We start from the raw sequence: 23,269 nt of genomic DNA, 5'->3' as shown, positions 1-23,269 counted from the left end.
TTAGATCAGCAGTCCATATTGAGTTAATTCTTTATGTGACATAAGATCTAGGTTAATTTTCAGCATATAGTTGTCCAATTGCTCCAGCACCGTTTATTGAAAATACTTTCCTTCTCCAATGAGTTATCGTTGCATCCTTATCAAAAACTAATTTACTACAGTTGTGTGATCTATTTCTGGCCTCTCTATTCTGTTCCATTGATGTATATGGCCATTCTTTCACCAATTACTATGGCTTTATAGTAGTCTTAAAATTGGTAATCAGACTTCAAGGGTGGGGGAGTTCTGGTTAAAGTGACTTAGCAGGGTTCTTGCTAAAACTGGATTTTATAGAGAAGTGTACAAATAGGCTTAGGAGAAGGTTCAGGAGCCTGACTTAAGTTTGCTCAAGCAAAGAATCTTCATCAAAGGCAATGTCTTGCCTCATAGATTGAGCTAGGAAGTGTTCCTTCTGCTTTTGTTTTCAGGAAGAGATTGTGAAGTATGGTATTATTTGATATAATTTCTTTCTTTTTTTCTGCATACAGTATACTTTATTGATGGTACATGACAAGACAAGGTAGGGCTCCCTAAGCCCCTCCCCTTCTTCAGGGGGTCTGGGATGGAAACTGTGTGGAGGTTGGGAAATTCTCAATGTGTTGGTGGATGGAGCTGGGGCAAGGACTGCCCAGAAGCCGGAAACCTCTCTTCTTCTCATGCTCCTGCTGGGACTGGTGGCCCAGGGACTCTTACTCCTTGGAGGCCATGTGGACCCTGAGGTCCACCACCCTGTTGCTGTAGCCAAATTCATTTTCCTACCAGGAAATTAGCTTGACAAATGATCGTTGAGGACAATGCCAGCCCCAGCATCGAAGGTAGAAGAGTGAGTGTCACTGTTGAAGTCACAGGAGAAAATCTGGTCCTCAGTGTAGCCCAGGATGTAGCCCATCCCTCTACGATGCTGAAGTGGTCATGGATGATATTGGCTGGGGGGCCAATCAGTTGGCGGTGCAGGAGGCATTGCTGACAATCTTGAGGTGGTTGTCATACTTCTCATGGTTCATGCCCATCACAAACCTGGGGGCATCAGCAGAAGGGGCAGAAATGATGACCCTCTAGGCTCCACCCTTCAAGTGGGCCCCAGCCTCCTCCATGGTAGTGAAGACACCAGTGGACTCCACCACATACTCAGCACCAACATCACCCCATTTGATGTTGGCGGGATCTCGCTCCTGGAAGATGGTGATGGACTTTCCATTTATGAAAGCTTCCCGTTCTCGGCCTTGACTGCCATGGAAATTGCCATGGAATGATACTGGAACATGAAGACCATGTAATGAAGGTCAACGAAGGGGTCGTTGATGGAGACAATGTTCACTTTGCCAGAGTTAAAAGCAGCCCTGGTGACCAGGCTCCTGATATGGCCAAATCCGTTCACTCCCACCTTCACCATCTTGTCTCAGGGACACAGCTGGCACTGCAAGAAAGATACGTCTGTCGAACGGAGAGGAGCAGAGAGCTAATTTCTTTTTTAAATATTTAGTAGAATTCACCAGTGAAATCCTCTGAACCTGGTGTTTTGCATTTTGGAAGGTTTTAAATTATCAATTAAATTTTCTTAATAAATATAAGGCTATTAAAGTTATTTATATCTTCTTTTGTAAGTTTTTATAGATTTGGCTTTCAAGAAATTGGTCCATATATTTAAGTTTTCAAATGTATGAACATAACAGATTGTTCATATTATTCCATTATTCCTTGAATTTCCATGGACTCAGTAATGATAACCCCGCTTTCATTTCTGATATTAGCAATTTATGTCTTCTCTCTTTTTTTTTTCTTGATTAGGCTGGCTGGAGTCATAAGTTTTATTGATATTTTCAGATAACCAGCTTTTGGGTTCATTAATTTTCTCCATTATTTTCTCCTATACTTTTTATATTATTTCCTTTGCCTATTTTAAGCTAAATTTGCCCTTTTTTGTGTAGTTTCCTAAGGTGGGAGCTTAAATTATTGATGTTTGATTTTCTTTTTTTTTAAATGCATGCATTTAATACTATAAATTTCCCTAATTGGTGGGATGCAGCATTGCTTTTGCTGCATCCCACCAATTTTAATAGTTGTATTTCTATTTTCATTTACTTCAATTTTGAAAAATTTCTTTTGAGACTTATTCTTTGATGAATGTGTTATTTAAAGTGTGTTGCTTAATTTCCAAATATTTGGGAATTTTCCGGTTATCTTTATGTTATTGATTTCTAATTTAATTCTATAGTGGTCTAAAATATATATTTTCTGTAATGTCTATTTTTTACAGTTGTTAAGGTCTATATTATCATAATATACATTCAGAATGCAATTTATCTTGGGGAATGCACCACACGAGCTTGAAAAGAATGTGTATTCTGCTGTTGTTGAATGGAATATTCTATTAATGCCAATTAGGTAAAGTTAAAAATAGTGATGTTTAGGTTGTTAATATCCTGATTCTCTGCCTCCTTTATCTGTCATTTACTTACAGAGAGATATTGAAATTTCCAGTTGCAATAGTGCATTTGTCTAGTTCTCCTTTTAGTTTCACCCAGTTCTGCCTCATGTAGTTTCACACACTCTTGTTAGTGTTGTTATGTCTTCAGGAGAATTGACCACATTATCATTATTTAATGCCCTTCTTTATCCCTTCTTTGTTGTGAAGTCTATTTTGTCTGAAATGAATATAGCTACTTTAGCATTTCTCAAACATTAGGGTTAACATGGCATATATATTCCACCTATATATTTTTAACACAAGTCTTTATGGTTAAATAGTGCTTCTTTTAGGTGACACATAACTGGGTGTTGTTTTTTATCCACACTAACAGTCTCTGTCATTTAAGTCTTAAAGTAATTATGTGTATTTGAATTTATATCTACTATGTTTGCAACTCTTTTCTATCCATTGCTTCTTTTTCTTGTTTGTTTTTTTAACCCCTCTTTTCCTACCTTCTATGGTTTTAATTAAGAATTTTATATGACTTCATTATATTTTCTTAGTATCAGTTAAACTTTTTGTTTTTAACTTAGTGGTTGCTCTAGAGCTTACAGTATCCATTTTAAATCAATCTAAGTCAAACTTCAAATGACCTATTCCACTTTATTATCTAGTGCAGGTATCATAATTAATTATTTCCAATTCCTTCCTCCTGTCTCTTCTAACATTGTTGTAATTTATTTCATTTATTCATATGTAATAGTCACCCAATATATTTTTACTATTACTGTAAAAACTATTTGCTATTGCATTGTAAAAACAAGCAGGTTTTTTTTTTGATCATTTAATAAAAGATTTTATTTTACCTTCATTTTTTTTTTCCTTCTCCAATGGTCTTTCTTTCTTTATGTAGATCATAGTTTTTGATCTATATTATTTTTCTTCTTCCTAAAGAATTTCTTTTAGGACTTCCCTGGTGGTGCAGTGGTTAAGCCTCTGCCTGCCAATGCAGGGGACATTAGTTCGAGCCTGGTCTGGGAAGATTCCACATGTCACAGAGCAACTAAGCCTGTGAGCCACAACTACTGAGCCCATGTGCCACAACTACTGAAGCCTATGCTCTACAACAAGAGAAACCACCATGATGAGAAGCCCACACACTAGAATGTAGAGTAGCCCCTGCTTGCCACAACTAGAGAAAGCCCAAATGCAGCAACAAAGACCCAATGCAGCCAAAAATAAATAAATTAATTAAATAAATTCTTTTTAAAAAATTAATTTTAATATTTCCTGCAGAGAGGTCTGCTGAAAATTCCCTCAGTTTTTGTTTCACTGAGAAATTTTTTTTCTCCTTCCCTGTTGAGTGAATTTGTTGGATATAGAATACTCAATTTTTTTCCTTCTTTCAATAATTAAATATCACTTCTTGCTTGCATAGTTTCAGATGAGAAGTCCATTGTAATTCTTAGCTTTGTTTCTCTATATGGAGATGTTCTTTTCCTCTGGTTTCTTTCAAGATTTTTCTTTGTCATAATTTTCTAAAGAAGTGTGAATAGAATATACCTAGATAATTTTGTTTGTTTGTTTGTATTTACCTCCTGTTGTTCTCTAAGCTTCCTGTTTTGGTGTCTGCCATCAATTTCAGAAAATTCACCATCATTACCTTAATATTACCATTATTATTATAACAGTTCTTCAGTTCCATTCTCTCTTTCTTATCTTTCTGGTATTCTCTTTATACTTGTGTTATACCTTTTGTAGTTGTCTCAGTGTTATTTGATGTTCTGTTCTGGGTTTTTTCCCCATTCTTTTTTCTCTTTGCATTTCAAAATGAGGACTGTCTGTTGATCTACACTTGAGCTCTCTTATTTTTTCATCAGCCATGTTGAATCTACTGATGAGTCCATCTTAGGCATTCTTCATTTCTATTATAATGCTTTTGCTTTCTAGCATTTCCTTTTGATTCTTAGAGTTCTCATCTCTCTGTTTACATTATACATCCATTCTTGCATGTTCTCTACTTTTTCCATTAGAGACCTTACCATATTAATCATGGTTATTTAAAATTCTATCTGATAATTCCATTATCTGTGACATATCTGAGTCTGGTTTTGATTATCACTCTGTCTCTTCAAATTGTATGTTTCTTATTTTTTGCCATGCCTTTAAGTCTTTTTGTTGTTGTTGTTGAAAGTTGGACATATTGTAATTGGGTAATAGGAACTGAGGTAAATAAACTTTAATGTGAGAATTTATGTTAACTGTGCTGGAAGTTCAGCTGTGCTTAATGTTTGCTGTAGTTATGTGTCAGAGACCTCAAATTCCCTTAATGTCTTTGATTTTTGTCTCCCCTCTTTATCTGAGATTCCCTAAATTCACCTCAGGGAGAATGGCTTGCAGCTCTTTCAGCTGTAATCCACCCTGTTATACCAAAGTGCTGTTGGAATGGTGGTAAGACGTGGAGGAGAGGGAGCATTCTATAATCTTCCAATTAAGTCTCAGGCTTTTAAGGTCCTATGTCTCAGGGCTGTGACTTTCCGTCATAGTTTTCCCACTAGTTTAAGTTTTCTCTCCCTTACTAGGTTCACAGGTGAAAAAAAAATGAAAGCAAAGCAGTTTGAATAACTTTGCCTAAAACCAAGAAGAGCCAGAATTTGAATAGAATCTGTTATATTCCAGTTCTGCTCTCATAACTTCAATGCTCTACTGGTTTCCTGAAGCTCAAACCAGCAGAGTATCCCCAGCTCATATTAAAAGCATGTGTTTTGGTAAAGGTGTATGTATACTCAAGGAACATCTGAAAGGAATGCTATGATGCTTTTCCCTTTTCAGCCCTTATCTTCCCCACTGATGTTAAGTGAAGTATATTGTCCTTTAAAGATCGTTTTACAGGTTATGTACTCTGATATCCAGTATTCAGATGTAAACACTAAACACTTGCCAGCTGTGTGAATTTAAGCAATTTACCCCACATTTGTAACCTTAGTTTACTCAACTGTAAGATGAATAAAATAATGGCATGAAATTTAAAGTTTTCTGAGAGAAATAAATGAAATAATGTAGGTGTTGGACTTAGCACAATGGTGGCATAGAATAGGTGCTCAATAAGTATTAACTATCACCATATTGAGCAATCTTTAAACACCATAGATTTACACATTGTCTCTTAAGAGAGCTGGATATGTAGAATAAAGGAGAAATAAAAGTTTCTTCAAGGAGGCATTTGGGAATCTGTGAGGAGATATTTCGATTGTTACAATGACTAGGGATTTCTCCTCGTGTTTAGCATTTTGGGGCCATCTTTTTCCCCCTACAATATTTTTGTCAGAGTTTAAGGGCAACACCAAACTGCTTCATGAAAACTGCCTCCTGGAAGCCCATGTCACCACTACTTGATCACGCATGTCAAAACCTGTCTCAGTACCAGTATATGTTCAGACTGCCAGGCCCTTTGGTTACATGTATGTTTCAATCAGTTTTAACTGTAATTATCTAGGACATTACAAGACAAAATATTTGTATGTATAAGGAACAGCACATGCTAACTAACCTGGTTTGCAAGGTATGCCATGCACATTGTATTGCTTCCCTGATTTTCCTACTCTACACATGGCATGTTGACTGTGTATATCAGTTGGTTCCACAAAATTCAAAGACCTCTTTTTAATAATATCTGTCAGTCTTCTAATATAAGACTTTAAAAATAAAATTTTAGATGATAGGTAGATATATAGATAGGTAGGTAGATAGATAGATAGACAGATAAAGGCACTGAAACCAAAAACCATGGAATGAGAAACTTGGACAAATTTCTCCCCACCCCATCTATTTATGTTCTAATCTTCAGTGAGTGGGTTTACAAACAAGTCTGGTCAGCCCCTATTGATGTACCTTATTTCTTTTCTCTTCTCCCACTCAAACTCATCATTTTACTTGTCTTATCAATGGGAAGACACTATTTCAGCTGGAATTCCCCACCTCAGTCAAGAGTACCATTAATCTGAGCACTTCTCTCCTTTCTCTTGGACATTGCTCGACCCACAGGATATCTCTGCCTGTAGTAGTCACCCCTACTGTGTACCCAGCCTTCAAGGTGTCAAAGTTTTACAGTATTCAATGGGGGAAAGATAAGGAGAATGTTTTCCTGCACATCTTTTCAAAGAGGACCAAAGTGTTGTGTTTATTTCACAATGTCTTGTGTTTACTAAACAGGACTTTTAACTTTTACTTATAATCTTCTTTCTAGGACTCAAACAATCACCCAGACATAAGCAACAGTCATAACTGTTCTCAGCTTTGTTAGTTCTACCCATCTGAGATTTGGTTGCTGGATCAGGCTTGTGTTGGTATAGTTACTCTCCCAAGGATATATTTTTCCTCATGCATAAATTTCTAATGAAAATACCCTGCCATATCTAGTCATGAGCATGAGCATGAATGAGACACAAGTTGAGAACCCCCAGAAATACATGAGAAGAGATTCTGGGGAAGCTAGGAGTTGTTCTGAATTAAAGTAATGTGTCAATTGCCAATAAAACATGTACATTTTGGGAGACCAAAGTAAGATGATAGTAGGAAGATGTAGATATATTTCTAGATATAACTATATAACCACACTGAGTATTAATCCTGACTCAATCATCTCATTAGGGTACTAGTGAACTCTTCTGTCTCAGGTGCCTATCAATGTCTATTATAGTTTTGGTTCCAGTCCTTTAACTTTTTTAATCCTATGGTTCTTCAACTTTCTCTCTTCCTCTCTTTACTTGTTATTCCCCTCCTCCTTATCCCTTTCCCTCTTTCTTTCACATTTGTTAAATATTTAGAAGTGTGTTTCAGGCTCAGTGTTAAATTCTGTCCTCTCACTACAGTACTAATGGAATGGTGGTCTGCCAGTCCATGAACAGCCAGTTTCTGGTGGACAGTGAGAAAAGCACAGAAATTGAGAGTAACCAGTTAGAAATGAAGACAGGAATAAAGACACAGACCTACTAGAGAATGGACTCGAGGATATGGGGAGGGGGAAGGGTAAGCTGTGACAAAGCAAGAGAGAGGCATGGACATATACACACTACCAAACGTAAGGTAGATAGCTAGTGGGAAGCAGCCGCATAGCACAGGGAGATCAGCTCGGTGCTTTGTGACCACCTAGAGGGGTGGGATAGGGAGGGTGGGAGGGAGGGAGATGCAAGAGGGAGGAGATATGGGAACATATGTATGTGTATAACTGATTCACTTTGTTATAAAGCAGAAACCAACACACCATTGTAAAGCAATTATACTCCAATAAAGATGTTAAAAAAAAAAAAAAAGCAATGTTTACAGCCATTGAATATTACTGCAACATTGAATTTTAGGTCTAATGAATCTAGTAATAAAAAATGGGGCTCAGGATTTTCTATGTATTTTTTTCTTAATTCCATTTTCCTGGTAGTATAGTTCCCGCCCTTTTAATTCAGCATAGGATCAATCTGTGACAGATTTGGAATTAAAAAGTCCAGATTAAAAAAATCTGGTTCTTCACTGCAGATTGTTTGAGTAGACCTGCTCCGACGTGTTGCAATATTCCTTTAGCAGAAATGAATGTGTTACAAGTGTATTGGCTGGTTTCCAGAATCCATGAGATGGGTGAAGTTTTAAGCTAAGTCTAAGGAACTAAAGGAAAACTGAGTGGCCAGAAACACTACCAAATTCAGGCCTCAGAACAATCTGGTGAGAATGACACTAACATTGTCACTTCCACCACTGTCACAATGTAACCTGACACTGGACAGCAGGGGGTTGCTGCCACTGCTGCCACTGAACAAAGATGCTGCTGCCACCTCCACTGCCCCTGGAATGGTGTAGTCTCTGACCCTGACTCTTTGCATCACTCACTGTAGATTCAAACTACCGGGATAGAATATCTGCTTGCCAAGCCAAGATCCTTCATCAGATGGCTTCTTAAAATACCTATATTGTCTATGAATGCCATCTGCAACTGATGGCTGTCCCATTTGTGGTGGTTCACCTTTTCCTAGGAGCCAGACTTTGATTATAGGCGATGGGCTAGCAGACGGTCCTTCGGTAGTCACTGAAGATACTGAAGAGATTCAAACCAGGAATTGAGAAACAATGTCATGGTAACATTCCTAAAACATATGCCACCTATTGCTTTGTAAATAAAACCACTTGTGCATAATTGCCTGTAACTCAGGAGTATCTGTTCCCCTAATGGCAATGTTTAATTAAGGGCATAAAGCCTTAAAATTCTCAGAAATACAAACTCAGGATCAATATTGCTCCTTATTTAATCTTCATCCCCAGGAAGAAAGAGGAGGTACCTAATCTTTAAACCAGTGTTCTCTAGAAGTCATAAGAAGAAAAATATCAAAACTACATGGAAACTGATTACTTATACATAAGATTCTGGACATTATCCACATGTAAAGCTGGCATAGTCTCTCATTAATACTTTGTTTTTCTTTGTAAAATAAATATTAATACAGAAATTTCATGCTTTTTCAGGAGAGAGACAGTTATGTTTCTAATAAGAAGCTGCTATTAAGGAACAAGGCAAAAGAAGCCTCTAAAAATGGGAATAAAATCACACAAAATAATGTATCATAGGAGACCTAAAATACTCAAAACATTTTTTGTGTGATATAAAATAGTGTATTTTGATTGTGGGACATGGGGAAGAAAATAGAAGAGGCTTGGGGAGAGCTTCCTGTTTTCTTTACTGCAGAATTGAGTAGAAAATAGTTCCAAAGACTTAGCACGTGACAAGCTCTTAGTTATTATGAAAATTAAAGTGAGTTTCTGAAGCATGGTGTGTCTGTAAGCCTGACATTTGTAGAAATGACAGTTTGAGAAAAAGCTTTTAGCATATTCTCAGCGGTAGCTAAATGTGAAATGCAAGACCTCTCCCTGTTCTGTAGAAAGATTTTTTATAGAGTCCTCATGTGTGATTATATCATTTTGTGGGTGAAGGAGAATTTTGGATGTCCTTAGTGTATTTTGCATCAACATTCCCTATGCCCTTACTCTACAAAGTAACCAAGTTTAAAATTCACAGAATGCACAAAAATTATGATACTATATAAAATTCCAACACCATAGAGGAAGTCCTGAAACAACACAATTCTGGTGATGCAGAGAGGAGAAAACAACATTTTGACAAAAGCAAATCTAACATACAATATCTTAAGTATGACGTGGACAAGCTATGATGAGCAGTGAAAAATACGTCCCTGGCCAGCGTTACATAAGTTCCTAGTTCCTGGTTCATGCAATAAAATGTCCTCAAGATCTGGCCTGTCATAGAAGAACACAGCACACCGTTGAAACCCTCTGACTTGGACTTGAGGCACCAAATTCTACTGAGGCATCAAATTCTACTTCTGTGTTTTCAGGTAAGAGAAAGCCACCCTTTTGACAGAGTCCAAGAGCTGCTACCCAAAAGCCCAACGTGACTCACACATCAAACTTTCCAAGTTTAAATTGCAAGATTGGTGGCATTACATAGAATATAGGTTCTGCTTCCCAACCTGCATTGCTGAAAGTTTGAAGAGACAACTAACTTTTGCTCTGAAATGACAAAATTCCTGATTTCAGTATAAGACAATTACATAGGTTCTTTGAGAGTCATTATTCAGAGATCTGGCTAAGTGCCCCCTCATTCTGGAGATATGAATGAAATAAGGAACAATGCTGATAGCAGGTAGAAAGTGCATGTTCTTCCCATTTCACTGACTGCTATGAATAAGAGAGAAAAGAGATTAGAGTACTATCAAAATTAATGGAATGCTATTTTCATGTCAGCAGATAGAATTTCATGGAGGTTTTGTAAACAGTTCCGAACCGTTCTGAGTGCCGATGTTACTACAGATTGTTGAGTCTGTATGGCTTGTCATTTGAGGACAAGGCCCACTTTGCATTCATTTCTGCATGCCCACTACCTTTCACGGTGCCTCACTTGTAAAATTATCTCACTTGTTAATGCATAAACAAATCTGAGTAGGTAAAAGCAGACACTGAGATTTGGATTGTTATGAGAACTACATTTTTTTTCTCTCTTGATTTTCCCCCCTTCAAAAACAATAATAACCAAATTTACTAACTGATTTCATATGACAGACACTACTCTAAGTGCTTTGCCTTCTAATTCATTGAATCCTCACAACAACCTTTAGAGGTTATACTATTACCTTTACACGAATGAGTAAACTGAGGCCCGGGGAGGTTAAGTGACTTGTTGGAAATACTACAGCCATTGAGTGACGGAGCTGTGATTTAAACTAATGCAGCTCTGGGTCTGGAGCTGTGATCATAATCATTCTACTATGCTATTGAAGGCACAAATGTGTTTAAAGAAGAATAACAAAACTGGCACCTCTCAAAAGCTTTTTGGCAGTTTCAGTATCTAAGGAGCTTATTTTTATCTCCTGATTAATATAGCTTTTCACTGGGATCCACTTTATTGATAAGCAACTAGGATTTCCATGCTTTTTAAAATAAATTTAAAGTAAATCTCTTTTTTATAGCACTCAACTCTGAAAACTTCAAATACCTCTAAACATGTGAGATAGGTTCTTCCTTTTAAAGATAATATTTTTTATGCAATGTTTCTACTAGTTTGCTTGGAAATCCTAGTATTTGAGGAGTATAAAACAGTAAAATATTTGAAGGCATAATTAGATATATCTTTTATGTATTTATTGTATATGGCTAAAATGCAATTAAATATTTTTTACTGCAGTGGAAAGAACAATGCCTATTTTTATCATAAAGCCCAGCCTTTACTTGACACACAGATCCTTACTTGATACATAGAATGCTATGAATTACAAAGCACCTTCCCTTGGTGTAGCAGCGGTGTCTGAAATCCTACTCACTCATTGCTCTAATTTTGAATTTTGATGGGCATTAATTAAATTCACTTGAAAATCCCTGCAGCTATTACATTTCACTTCTTTGTTTTTCTAAACTGAAGTATAGTTGATTTACAAGGTTGTGTTAGTTTCAGGTGTACAGCAAAGTAATTCAGATATATATATGTATATATATATGTATGTATATATATATATATTCTTTTTCAGATTATTTTCCAATATGGGTTATTATAAGATATTGAATATAGTTCCCTGTGCTCTATATAGTACGTCCTTGCTGTTTAGTTTATATATAGTTTTGTGTATCTGTTAATACCAAATTCATAATTTATCCCTCCCCCCACCTTTCCCCTTTGGTAACCATAAGTTTGTTTTCTGTCTGTGAGTCTATTTCTGTTTTGTAAATAAGTTCATTTGTATTGATATCATTTTTTAGATTCCATATACAAATGATATTATATGATATTTGTCCTCTGTCTGACTTACTTCACTTAGTATGATAATCTCCAGGTCCATCCATATTGCTGCAAAGGACATTATTTCATTCTTTTTATGGTTGAGTAATATTCCATCTTCTTCTTTCTACATCTTCCACATCTTCTTTATCCTGATTAGAGTGTTGGTGGCAGTGTTGTGGTATCTTTTATTGTTGTTTGTTTTGCTTTGTGTAGGTACTGATATCTGTGCTGCCTCCTTTCCAAATGCTGCTTCTAAAATAATTGCTGTTTCCCAGCCCAGGTGGATAGAGCACTATTGTTTTAAAGTTTAAAAAGCTATTCTACTCTGGTTACTTATTCAAAGAATAAAAAACAGTATTTTTAAAGATACATTGAACCCTATGTTCATTGTAGCTTTATTTACAATAGCCAAGATATGGAAGCAACCTAAGTGTCCATCAACAGGTATTCAACTGTTGAATAAAGGAGATGTGAGATATATATAAATGTTCATATATATATATATAGACATTTACACACAATGGAATACTACTCAGCCATAAAAATGGTGAAATCTTGGCATTTGCAACAACATAGATGGAGGGTATTATGCTAAGTGAAATAAGTCAGAAGGAGAAAAAAAATACTGTATAATTTTAATCATACATGAAATTTAAAAAAATAAATGAACAAACCAAACCAAACAAAGCAAACATGTAGATACAAAGAACAGATTAGTGGTTACCAAGGAGAAGTGGGGTAGAGGGAGGGTGAAATGGGTAAAGAGGCTCAACTGTACAGTGATGGATAGAAACTGCACTTTTGGTGGTGAGCACGCAGTAGTGTATACAGAAGTCAAAATATAATGTGTACACATGAAACTTATATAATGTTATAATCTAATGTTACCTCAATTTTTTAAAAATGTTTTGACTGTGGTGTTAGCAGACATGCTTTCAACTACAACATATTTTATGTGTAACAATCAAATCACTTAAAGTTACTTGCTTCATGTCCCTTATTTGCCCTATGGGAATTATGATAGTCCATTCCTTGCAGAGCTGTTTTGTTCATTCATTACTTCATTCCGTCAGTCAACAAAGAATTCTTGAGCATCTGCAGATGCCAGGCACTGTTCCAAATGCTGGGGTACCTATAATGAATAAACCAAGTCTCTTCCTTCTGGAAATTAACAGTGGAGTATTGCTGGGATTAAAAAAAGAAAAACTTAGGTAAAGCCCTCAGTGTTTGGTTCATAGTAAACCCTAAAAATACATCAGCTATTTTAATAACTAACTCAGAGCATTTCCTTTGCCATAAGGGTTTAAAAGGATGATAAACAAACTTATTTTCAGTCTGCAGGCTCTGATGATCTCTAGGGAAACACAGAGATCACCAACTAAAGAGAAATGGGGATTTGGAAGGTGTATTGAAACACAGCTGTAAGTGATTAATTTTGCTTAAAGCTATATGAAAAGCTTGGTAAAGGAGGGTATTGGATATTTTATATTTGATCAGAATATGAGGAAGGGGAATTTAACAACTGGATAAGAAAAGAATGGGCAACTGGGACCTGGGTGGAAGGAACAGCATGAGGAAAAACCAACAGATGTGAAGGTATGTAGCATATCATGGGAAAAGAAGCGAAACGATCTGACAAGAAGCTAGAGAATGACAAGAAACGAAGTTGGTAAGGCAAATAGTAGTCATATTGTAAACAGCCTCAAATGTCAACAACGCATGCTAAGAAGCTGGAAACCATCCTAAATATAATGTGGAAAAATACGAAGTTTTTAAACCAGGCTATGACAGGACTAGTAGTGCATTTTAGAAATATCACATCAGTACATATTGGAGTATGAAAACTGAGAGATAAGAAAGTCTATTATCATCTGTGGTAATAACTTAGGTAAGATACAAAAGTATCATAGTGAGGTGAGAAGATGGACAAATAGATTACAAAATCACTTTGAAGGAGAATCAGGACAATTTGGTGAAAAAAATAGGCAAGGAAGAGATTGAGGGGGGTGAATCTTTCCAAATGACATTCTCAATCCTTTAGGAGGTAACGTTGAATATTGAAGGAGTCAAGAGTGAGGAGGGACAGAGAGAAAGAGACAGAGAGAAGGGAGGAAGAGAGCAAAGTAGGAGAGGGTGGGGGTCGGAGGAGGGAAGAAATGGATGCCAGGTGTTTAGAGATTAATCAGAGGTTAATCAGTATATATATAAAATTGTTGCCCTTGGTAAATGGCTAAGTTGCTGTAGTTTTTAAAATTTAGGACAAAACTCAACAAAATCCAAGATGACACATGCAGAATGCAGAAACAAGACACAATGAAGGAATATGGTCCAATTTTCCACAAAAAAACAAATATAGTAGTTTCATGGATGAAGAGCACATATACAGGGACTAGAAGGTGAGAGTAATGGATGAGATATAATAACTACACTGAATACTTTTACAGTCTAAAATGGCATCATAGACAGGATTTTTTCCCAACAGATTTCAGTACATTAAAAATAAAACAATCTAAAACTAGAAATTAGAAAAGCTCAGTGAAACAGGGAAATGATGATTTTGTTTTATATATGAGGAAATTAAGGCTCAGAGAGGCATCATAGCTAATGATGAAATCTGATATTCAAACTCAAATCTCTTCTCTTATAAATTGAGAGATCTTTTCATTATACCACTCTTTTTGCCTTTCAGATGTAAAATAAGATACTTACTGATGTTATAAAAGAATACCGATTTATTGGATGAGGTAGACTTGGTAGGATACTAACAGAAAACAATTCTATTTTCTCTTACCTTTCCCTTTAACACTAGTTGTTGAATAATATGTAATTAATAACATGACCAACAAAATCCAATATTAATATTCTCAACTTTTTGCCAATTAAAGACATCTTTACCTCTCATCTTGGTTCTATCTTAGGTGAAATATGCTGGCTTATTGTTTCTCTCCTACTGGCTCTAGTTTCAGGCCTCTTCAGAATGTGTAAATGGGGTTCAACAGAGACATTAGGGGTCAGTAAAGGTCCCAAGAGACTGGTCCTAAGGATTTTAATCTGTTCTTCTGGGTTTTCTCTCATAGGATGCTTTTATGGATTTCTCAGAAATATCTGCCTTAATGGAAACTTTTGATGACAGTTTCCAACACGAGTTGGAAATGCCTTCTTCCAACTGACTGACAGCTTACAAAGTAAAGCCCTTCATCTTCAGCATTTGCACTTGGAAATCCATCCCCACACTCTTTCTGAAGTGTTCCCCTCATTCCTGGCTGAAAGTCCTCTTGAATGGGGTCATCTCAAGATATCTTTCCCTTCCATCATTCATTCTGCCTTTGCTGAAGTTGAGACTGGCTCCCAACATGGCCTCTTAGTTATCAATAAACCAACCAACCCAGAAGTCAGGTACCTGTCATTGTGTCCCCCAAATCACAGTGGTGCATGTCATGCTCTGTGAGAGGGTCTCATGAAGCTAGGAGTACACCCTGAAGCACTTTTCTTCCCATCGTCAAATGGGAGTTGTAGTAAGCAGCTTCTAAGATGACCCCATTAAAGAACATGTCAGTTTCCCTTCTCCTCCACATTTCTCAGGGATCCTTCTCATGTCTAAACCATACAAATGCATACACATTTTGCATTAGATGCTGAAAGTCCTGTATTAGTTTTCTGTCATTTTGTGCTGATTGTCCTAGAGCAAATGATGAATCCCCCTGTTTTCTGTCTTTAGGGGCAAGGGGTTTCACAGGAAAATGAAACAATACATGCTGTTCAGTGTCTCAAGTTTTAATCTACAACAAATGAACACTTCACATACCACCTGCCACAATAGGAAAACCAGAAACAAAATAAGCCCTTCATGTTTTTTCAAATATGTAGTGCTGAAGCCAACTATAACAAAGAGGTTCTCATCCTGCACTTCCTCTTCCAGGACTTCCTATTGACCCCTCTCCCTTTTCCTCCTTCCCTAGCCTTTCTCTGACTTCCATTCATTCTACTTTTCCTTTTTATGACATTTTTTTCCTTTATTTTTTTCAACTCTTCTTCCTGAAAAATGATTGCTCTAGAGAGTTCATAGAGCTGCATTCACTGCAGTGTAGGCTGTTTCCCCAGTACATGGCAGTACATTTGTTTCACAGGCAGTTACATCACCTGAACTGGCTCAAGATCCAATGAGAAGTCTGCTATTCCTTGAACGATCTCAACCAGCAGCTTTGCATGGGAAACAGTGCTATCTTCATACACAGTGGACAACTGTTCCCAATAAGAAAGATTAAAAGATAAAATATTGAAATATTAACTTGAGGACACTAAAACTTGAAAATAAAATTACTTTTGTATGGAATATGCATCTCACATTCATAAATATGATGTTATGCAGATTTTCAGAGAGAGAAAGATAACGTGATAACGTGTTTGTATTGCTAGTACTTATCCTAAGACATAGTAATGTGGATATAGAGTTTTTAATTTTTAAAAAATAAAGTCTGGGGCTTCCCTGGTGGCGCAGTGGTTGAGAGTCCGCCTGCCGATGCAGGGGACATGGGTTCGTGCCCCGGTCCAGGAAGATCCCACATGCCATGGCAGCAGCTGGGCCCGTGAGCCATGGCCGCTGAGCCTGCGCGTCCGGAGCCTGTGCTCCACAATGGGAGAGGCCACAGCAGTGAGAGGCCCACGTATCGCAAAAAATAAAAAAATAAATAAAAATAAAAAAATAAAAAATAAAGTCTGATCCAAGCTAACCACCATCATCATGTCTTGATTTGGACTTTCCTTCTTCTGCCAATAATAATGCTGTGTCCCATGAATCCTTATGTACTCTAGCCCCACTGGACTTGACACAGTTGAGTGAACCAGCAATGTCCTTTTGCTCTCTCTGGCTTTATAATATTGTGATCAATGTTATATGCCAGGCAGGCTTCCCATGTCAACCTTCCCTCCTAACACTCATTTCCTCCTCCAACCCTTTGAACACATACCACACTTGCACATGCCTAGCACTCAGCAGGTGCTTAATAGCATTTTTGAATAAATGAGAATGAAGGAGTTAATGAATGAATGTGTATCATGGATATGTTGCTAAGTGTCTTTCTGATGGAACTGAAGTATAAGAAACAGACACTGGGATTGACTACCCCCAATCCTCAGGCTAACTTGTTCCTTTGTAAGAATGGAAGCTGCAATAATCTCTTGCATTCCCTCCCTCTCAAAAACTATTCCCCAAGTTCTGTCTGATGATCTGGCATTAACAAACTATAACATTCTTCTATAAATTACCTTCTTCAAACAAATTATTAATCACTCTTTGCATGACCTTCTGTTCTCAACCTTTTATAGTATGGCTATCTTCACTGTCAGACAAAAATTTTTCTCACCCAAATCAATAATAACCTTCCAGTTGCTAAATTCAACCACCTATTTTCAGTCCTACATAACTTCCCTGTAGCACTTGGCATGGTTCACCCTCACTGCTTCTTTCTAGAAGTTCTATCCTGATATCTGCATTCAACTCTCTCTGTTGTCTAGTAATCCTGTGGCCATTCCTGCTCTTTCTTTTGTTGGCTTATCCTTTGTCCATTCACTCTGTGTTAGGCTCCCAGACTAGGGCCTTCTAAACATGGACCAAGTACTCTCCCCTGAAAATACGCTCACATTGCTTTAATTATATGCAAATTTCAATTATGTCTTTAGCTTTCATCTATTTTTCAGCCTCTAAATCCAAATATCCAATTGTCTCCAGCGAAAAATAAACTTTGATATTTTACAGCTCCAACTTAACATCCAAAATAAAATTCTTAACACACTTTCCTTCACACACAGAATATCCTGCATATGCCTCCATCAGAGAGGAAGCGTGTTTAGTGTTCAATAGCATGGACTCAGGGGCCACACTTCTTGAGGTTAAATATTGACTCCAGCACTACCAGTTCTATGACTTTGGACAAGCGGCTTAATCTTCCTGTGCTTCACCTTGTTACATGTAAAGTGGGAATAATAATAGCACCTCCTTTTTAAGATTGTTATAAAGATATAAAGAGGTGGTTCATGTAAAATATTTAGAAGACTGTGTGTCCCCCCAAAGTCATATGTTGAAATCCTAATCCCGCAATGTGAGTAGTATTAGGAGATGGGCCTTTGGGAAGTAATTAGGTCAGGAGAATGGAGCTGTCACGAATGAGATTACTGTCCCTTAAAAAAAAAAAAATCCAGTTTACTTTCTCTCTCTCTGCTCTCTACCATGTAAGGATACAATGAGAAGACAGCCATCGGCAAACCAGAAAGTCCGTACCCTAGTCAGATATGGGATCTGCCAAGACCTTGATCTTGGACTTCCCAGCCTCCAGAACTGTGTGAAATAAACTTCTGTTGTTTGATCTATCCAGTCTATATTATAGCAGCCTGAAGGCACTAAGTCAGGTGGCTAACATGGATGACCCTTAGAGAGTCCTAGTTATCCTTTAAGATTAAAAGTTTGCATTATTAATCATTACTGCATTTACCACAATGTAATTAACTTTTTTTTTTTTTTTTTTTTTGCGGTACGCGGGCCTCTCACTGTTGTGGCCTCTCCCGTTGCGGAGCACAGGCTCCGGACGCGCAGGCTCAGCGGCCGTGGCTCACGGACCCAGCCGCTCTGCGGCATTTGGGATCCTCCCGGACCGGGGCACGAACCCGTGTCCCCTGCATCGGCAGGCGGACTCTCAACCACTGCGTCACCAGGGAAACCCGATGTAATTAACTTTTAATCTCATATCCGCCCTGCCCAACGCTGAGATTCTTGATGGTAGGAACTACTTCTCAGTCATCTTATGCCAGGTTCCTAAGCAACTCTTGGTGCACGGAAGAATAAGTGAAAGGTGTGTTGAATAAATGAAAACCTTACCTGCATCTGTGTTCTCAAATTAATTTAGTGACATGCCACTGTTGGGATTCAGGGCAGGCTGCCCCCAAAATGTGCCTCAATAACATATGGATTATTTTGAATTAAAGTTTTGAAAGAAACAGCCAGTCTGGGGAAATGGTTAAAACAACAACAACACTCTGACACCGACCTTTCTCCTTGAAAGCGGGAAATAAATCTCCCATGTGAACGTATCCTCCTTATGCCAGGGCGATAGAAAGCATCCTCAGCACCACGATCGGGGGATTCAAGGCTAAGAAAGCTGCATAAACCAGTTTTGTTAATTCTTCATTGGTCTGCTACCCCTAGCACAAGCCCCTTTGTTCTGTTAAATCTTCACAAATAATTGTTTCTTTGTCTAAAAATGATATATAAACAGCCTTCTTTGGTCACTTTGGGGGGCCCGTTTCTATGAGACCTCAATGTATACACATTAAAATGTTTTTTCTCCTGTTAATCTGTCTTGGGCCCCCTATCTCTACTCCCACTGAGAATCCTCTTCACGTCACTGGGGCTATTGACATAGCTCTCCAACTAGTTTCTCTGTCAAGACCATCATACATATCATCTCTAGATTTCCTTTCTTCAAAAGAAAAACAATTGATCCCACTACTTCTCAGGTTGAAAGCTTCTGCTGCCCACAGAATAAAATCCAAGCTTGCCAGTATGATGTACAAGACTTTTCAAACTCTGGCTCCACCCTATACCATCTCCTGCCACTTCCCTCAATACTCCTGCCACACTGAACTTCTAAATGTGCAGCAAATATGCCAAGTTCCTGTAATGTCCAAGTCTTTACACAGCCTGAAAACTTTTTTCCATATATGATCCTGTGTCCTAGTTATCCTTTAAAATTCAGTTCTAGCATTAATACTTCTTCAAGCCTTTCCTGACTCCCCTGGGGAATTTGTCATTTTCCCTTTAATGATTCCACTGAGATTTGTTCCTGTCTCTTAATGACATTTATCAGGTGGCACTGTTTTTACCTGTATTTCTCTTCCATTAAGTACAGTAAGTTCTTTAATCACAGGGACTCTCTCCCCTTCCACAAAGCCTGACCAATGGTAGGTACTCAAAAATGACTACTAAACTCATCACCAAATCCAATCAATCTACCTAACAAATATTTTCAGCATCTAATCTTTATTATATACTGTATTAGAGCTTTAGCTACAAAATTATAATGTTCCCCTATGTAAAGTAAATACAAACTGCTCATCTATAAAACAAAGAGATTCCCTATCCTTTTCTTTCAATTACAGGAAATAGGTTGGTGAAGGAAAACAAGATTCCTAGGAAGGTGGATAGGAGTGTAGAGAGGAGGTGATGATGGGGACAAATTTTTTGTTCCAGTGAGGAGGTGAGATTACCAAAAATTAACATGCAGGTGCTGTGAGTCAGACAATGAATTTATTTCTAGACCGAGATACCAACAGCATTTCTATACATTAAAGTCATTTGCTGGGGTCTCTTTTCCCTTCCTCCTGGGCACTTCCTGTATCTCCCCTCTTCCTTTTCCCCCAATTCTCAGTGCTGGACACTTTCTGTAGTAAGAATAAGAAAGACAAAAAGGAACCTGAAGGGTGGTGGTAGGGAAATGCCTAATGGATTGGAATGAAGGAATAATTGCACTTGCAGATTTTGCATCAATCATGAGTTTTTATCCCCAGGCATATGTATGGCTGTGTAATAGTCGCTGGCTTCAATGCAACACAAAGGCTTAGTTTTGCTATTCCAACACACAGGACAACAGCCAGGGCTACTGGGTGCCTTCTACCTTCCTTTTCCTTAGTGACAGAGAATTTCCTCTCTCCTTTTTGTATTGTCCTTTTAGAAAAAAAGATTATGAGAAACTCAAGGTAAAATAAATTAAAAGGCTTGTCTATCCAAATTTATAGTCAATGAAATGGAAGAATGTTGCAGTGAGGGTGGCCCTAGATTAAATTCCAAGCACCCGCTAACTGTGGGAACTTGGTTGAAGAACTTGTTTTCTCTAGGTCTCAGTTTTCTTCTCTAAAAACAAGATTATGATCACATGAACACTTCTTTCTGCTTAGGGTCTAGTCAGGAACAAGACTGAACAAAGTGTAGAATTCTACTAATTAATGGTGACCTGACGGGTCTCCTGTCTCTAATTCCTGTGATTTAAAGGTTCTGTGCTATTACCAAGCAAGAAGCACTGCTTTTTAGTATCTCATCTGTAAAATGACCCTGCAGGTGTTTTCTCTTAGCTTCCACCTTTGCAGAACTCTTTTTTTTTTTTCCCACCTATGTAGTGAGACTCAAGATTATAGTATTCAGCATCACAGAAGTGGAGAGGGTATGGAGCGAGGGATAAACAGGAGTAAATGGTTGCTTAATTAAGAGGGAGGGAAACTGGAGGAGAGGTGAAAAGATCATCACACACTAGCGAATTTCTTTGCATCTAAATGGAATTTTGACTTAGACACCACATTCCTGTAAGAAAAGCTGTATTGACTGCAAAAAAACCCCAAAACTGCACATTAATCTTCCTTTTGACAAGACTAAGGAAAAGCAAACAAAGGAACTAATTTAACACTGACTTATTGAAGTTCTTAGATTGTAATTTAATTCTCAAGGAAGCCACAGGGTAGTGACAACCTTTGGATGACACTGAATGTCTCTGACCTGTTAAAAGCCTTTTAATGACAATTCTAGAATGTAATCTGTATGTGTCATTTACATGATCTATATAAAGCTTTATCTTTTAGTCCAGATGGACTTGGAAGCACAAGATGAAAAAAAACCTTCAGATGGCAACCCTTGCTGGGTTTTAATTTTAAGTACAAGGTTTAGCCTGAATTTTTTTTTCAATTTTTATCGGGGTATAGTTGATTTACAATGTTCTGTTAGTTTCAGGTGTACAGTAAAGTGAATCAGTTATATATATATATCCACTCTTCTTTAGATTCTTTTCCCATATAGGCCATTACAGAGTATTGAGTAGAGTTCCCTGTGCTACCCAGTAAGTCCTTATTCGTTATCTATTTTATATATAGTAGTGGGTATATGTCAATCCCAATCTTATCTCCCTTTTTGTGGTCAGTTGTGAATGGGACACATTGTGAATCCTGTGTGTATTATAAGAGACTGGGTCACTGGTGGCTGCAATAGACTTCAGCAGAATTCAAAGCTGATTTTTGGTTGTCAGAATAAAAGAATTTTAAACTGGGCTTAATGTTTTAGGCTACAGTAGAATAGTAAAGGAACTTCTTACCAGTTACCTAGCAAGACACACTACCACTGAAGCATGATGAGTTAGTAAGGAAATTCATTAAGTTTTCTTGTAAAAAAACCATACAATTATTAGTATCAATATTAATCAGTAGTAAATGCTTAGAAAATCCAGCTGACCTACCCATTTACAAGAGCTACAAACTATTAACATAACTAGCATTTTGCCTACAAAGTAAGCATGAATTCCCACCTTCCTTGCTAAAAGAACTCTGATGGTGTTCAAATTCTTATCTCTCAAAGAAGGGGACACCATTCCCAGCTCAGAAGTAAATTCTTGAAGACTTTATCAATTACTGATTTTTACCGTTCTCTTTGCTTATGATTGGTTTTGGGATAGCCTTTGAACCAATGAATAGTACATTGGAAATGTGATGGGTGTGCCTCAGAAAAGATGAGTGCTTGCTCTTAAAACTTTAAACCAGCAACTTTTCTAGTAATTTTTTCCATGTTTGGGTGTGACGCCTCAGTGACAAGACAGGAACAAGCCAAAGGGCAAAACAGAGACCTTAAGCATGATGGAGCTGAAAGATGGAAAGAATCTATATCCTTGATGACTGCTGAGGTCACCAAATTGACCAATCTTAAGACAACTACTCTGGAATTTGTGCTGCATAAGAACATTAAGTTTCCTTACTGTTTAAAACTCTCAACAAGTAAGAGAGACAATCAACTCAGGGATATTATTAACAATACACCTGGGCTTCCCTGGTGGCGGAGTGGTTGAGAGTTCGCCTGCCGATGCAGGGCACACGGGTTCGTGCCCCGGTCTGGGAAGATCTCACATGCCGCGGAGCGGCTGGGCCCGTGCACCATGGCCGCTGAGCCTGCGCGTCCGGAGCCTGTGCTCCGCAACGGGAGAGGCCACAACAGTGAGAGGCCCGCGTACCGCAAAAACAAACAAACAATACACCTAACCAATCAAGAATTAACATCCAGAAAGAAAAGAGAAAGAAAGTGAGAGAGAGAACAAGAGCGCTTGTAAATTAATAATAAAACTATAAATAATCAAATGGAAAAATCAGCAAAGGATGTGAACAGGGAATTTACAGAAAGAGAACAACAGAATATTCATGAACATATCAAAGAATGCCCAACTCATCAGTAGAAAGCAGAGAAATGCAGAGTAAAACACAATGAGTATAATTTCCAACTCATTAGACTGGCAAAAGGAAAAAAATGTCTGACAAAATTAAAATCACGTTGATGATGGTATGGAAAATTATGAACACTCATGGAGGCTAATAGAAGAATGAATTGATAAAACACAGCAATTCAACTATATGTGCAGATGTCTGTATCCTTTGATCCAGCAGATTACCTTCTAGATACAATTCCTGGAGAA

General features: G+C 37.6%; 1 pseudogene; it reads right to left on the bottom strand.

Moving 5' to 3' along the window:
• Window positions 1-786: 786 nt before the first annotated feature.
• Window positions 787-23,269, bottom strand: part of LOC112403861 (glyceraldehyde-3-phosphate dehydrogenase pseudogene) — a 125,437-nt pseudogene continuing 102,954 nt past the window's right edge.

This window comes from Neophocaena asiaeorientalis, unplaced genomic scaffold, assembly GCF_003031525.2.
Source record: "Neophocaena asiaeorientalis asiaeorientalis breed wild unplaced genomic scaffold, Neophocaena_asiaeorientalis_V1.1 scaffold596, whole genome shotgun sequence".
NCBI classification, from domain to species: Eukaryota; Metazoa; Chordata; class Mammalia; order Artiodactyla; family Phocoenidae; genus Neophocaena; species Neophocaena asiaeorientalis.
The sequence above is the reverse complement of the archived record's forward strand: the minus strand, read 5'-3'. Positions and strand labels throughout refer to the sequence as shown.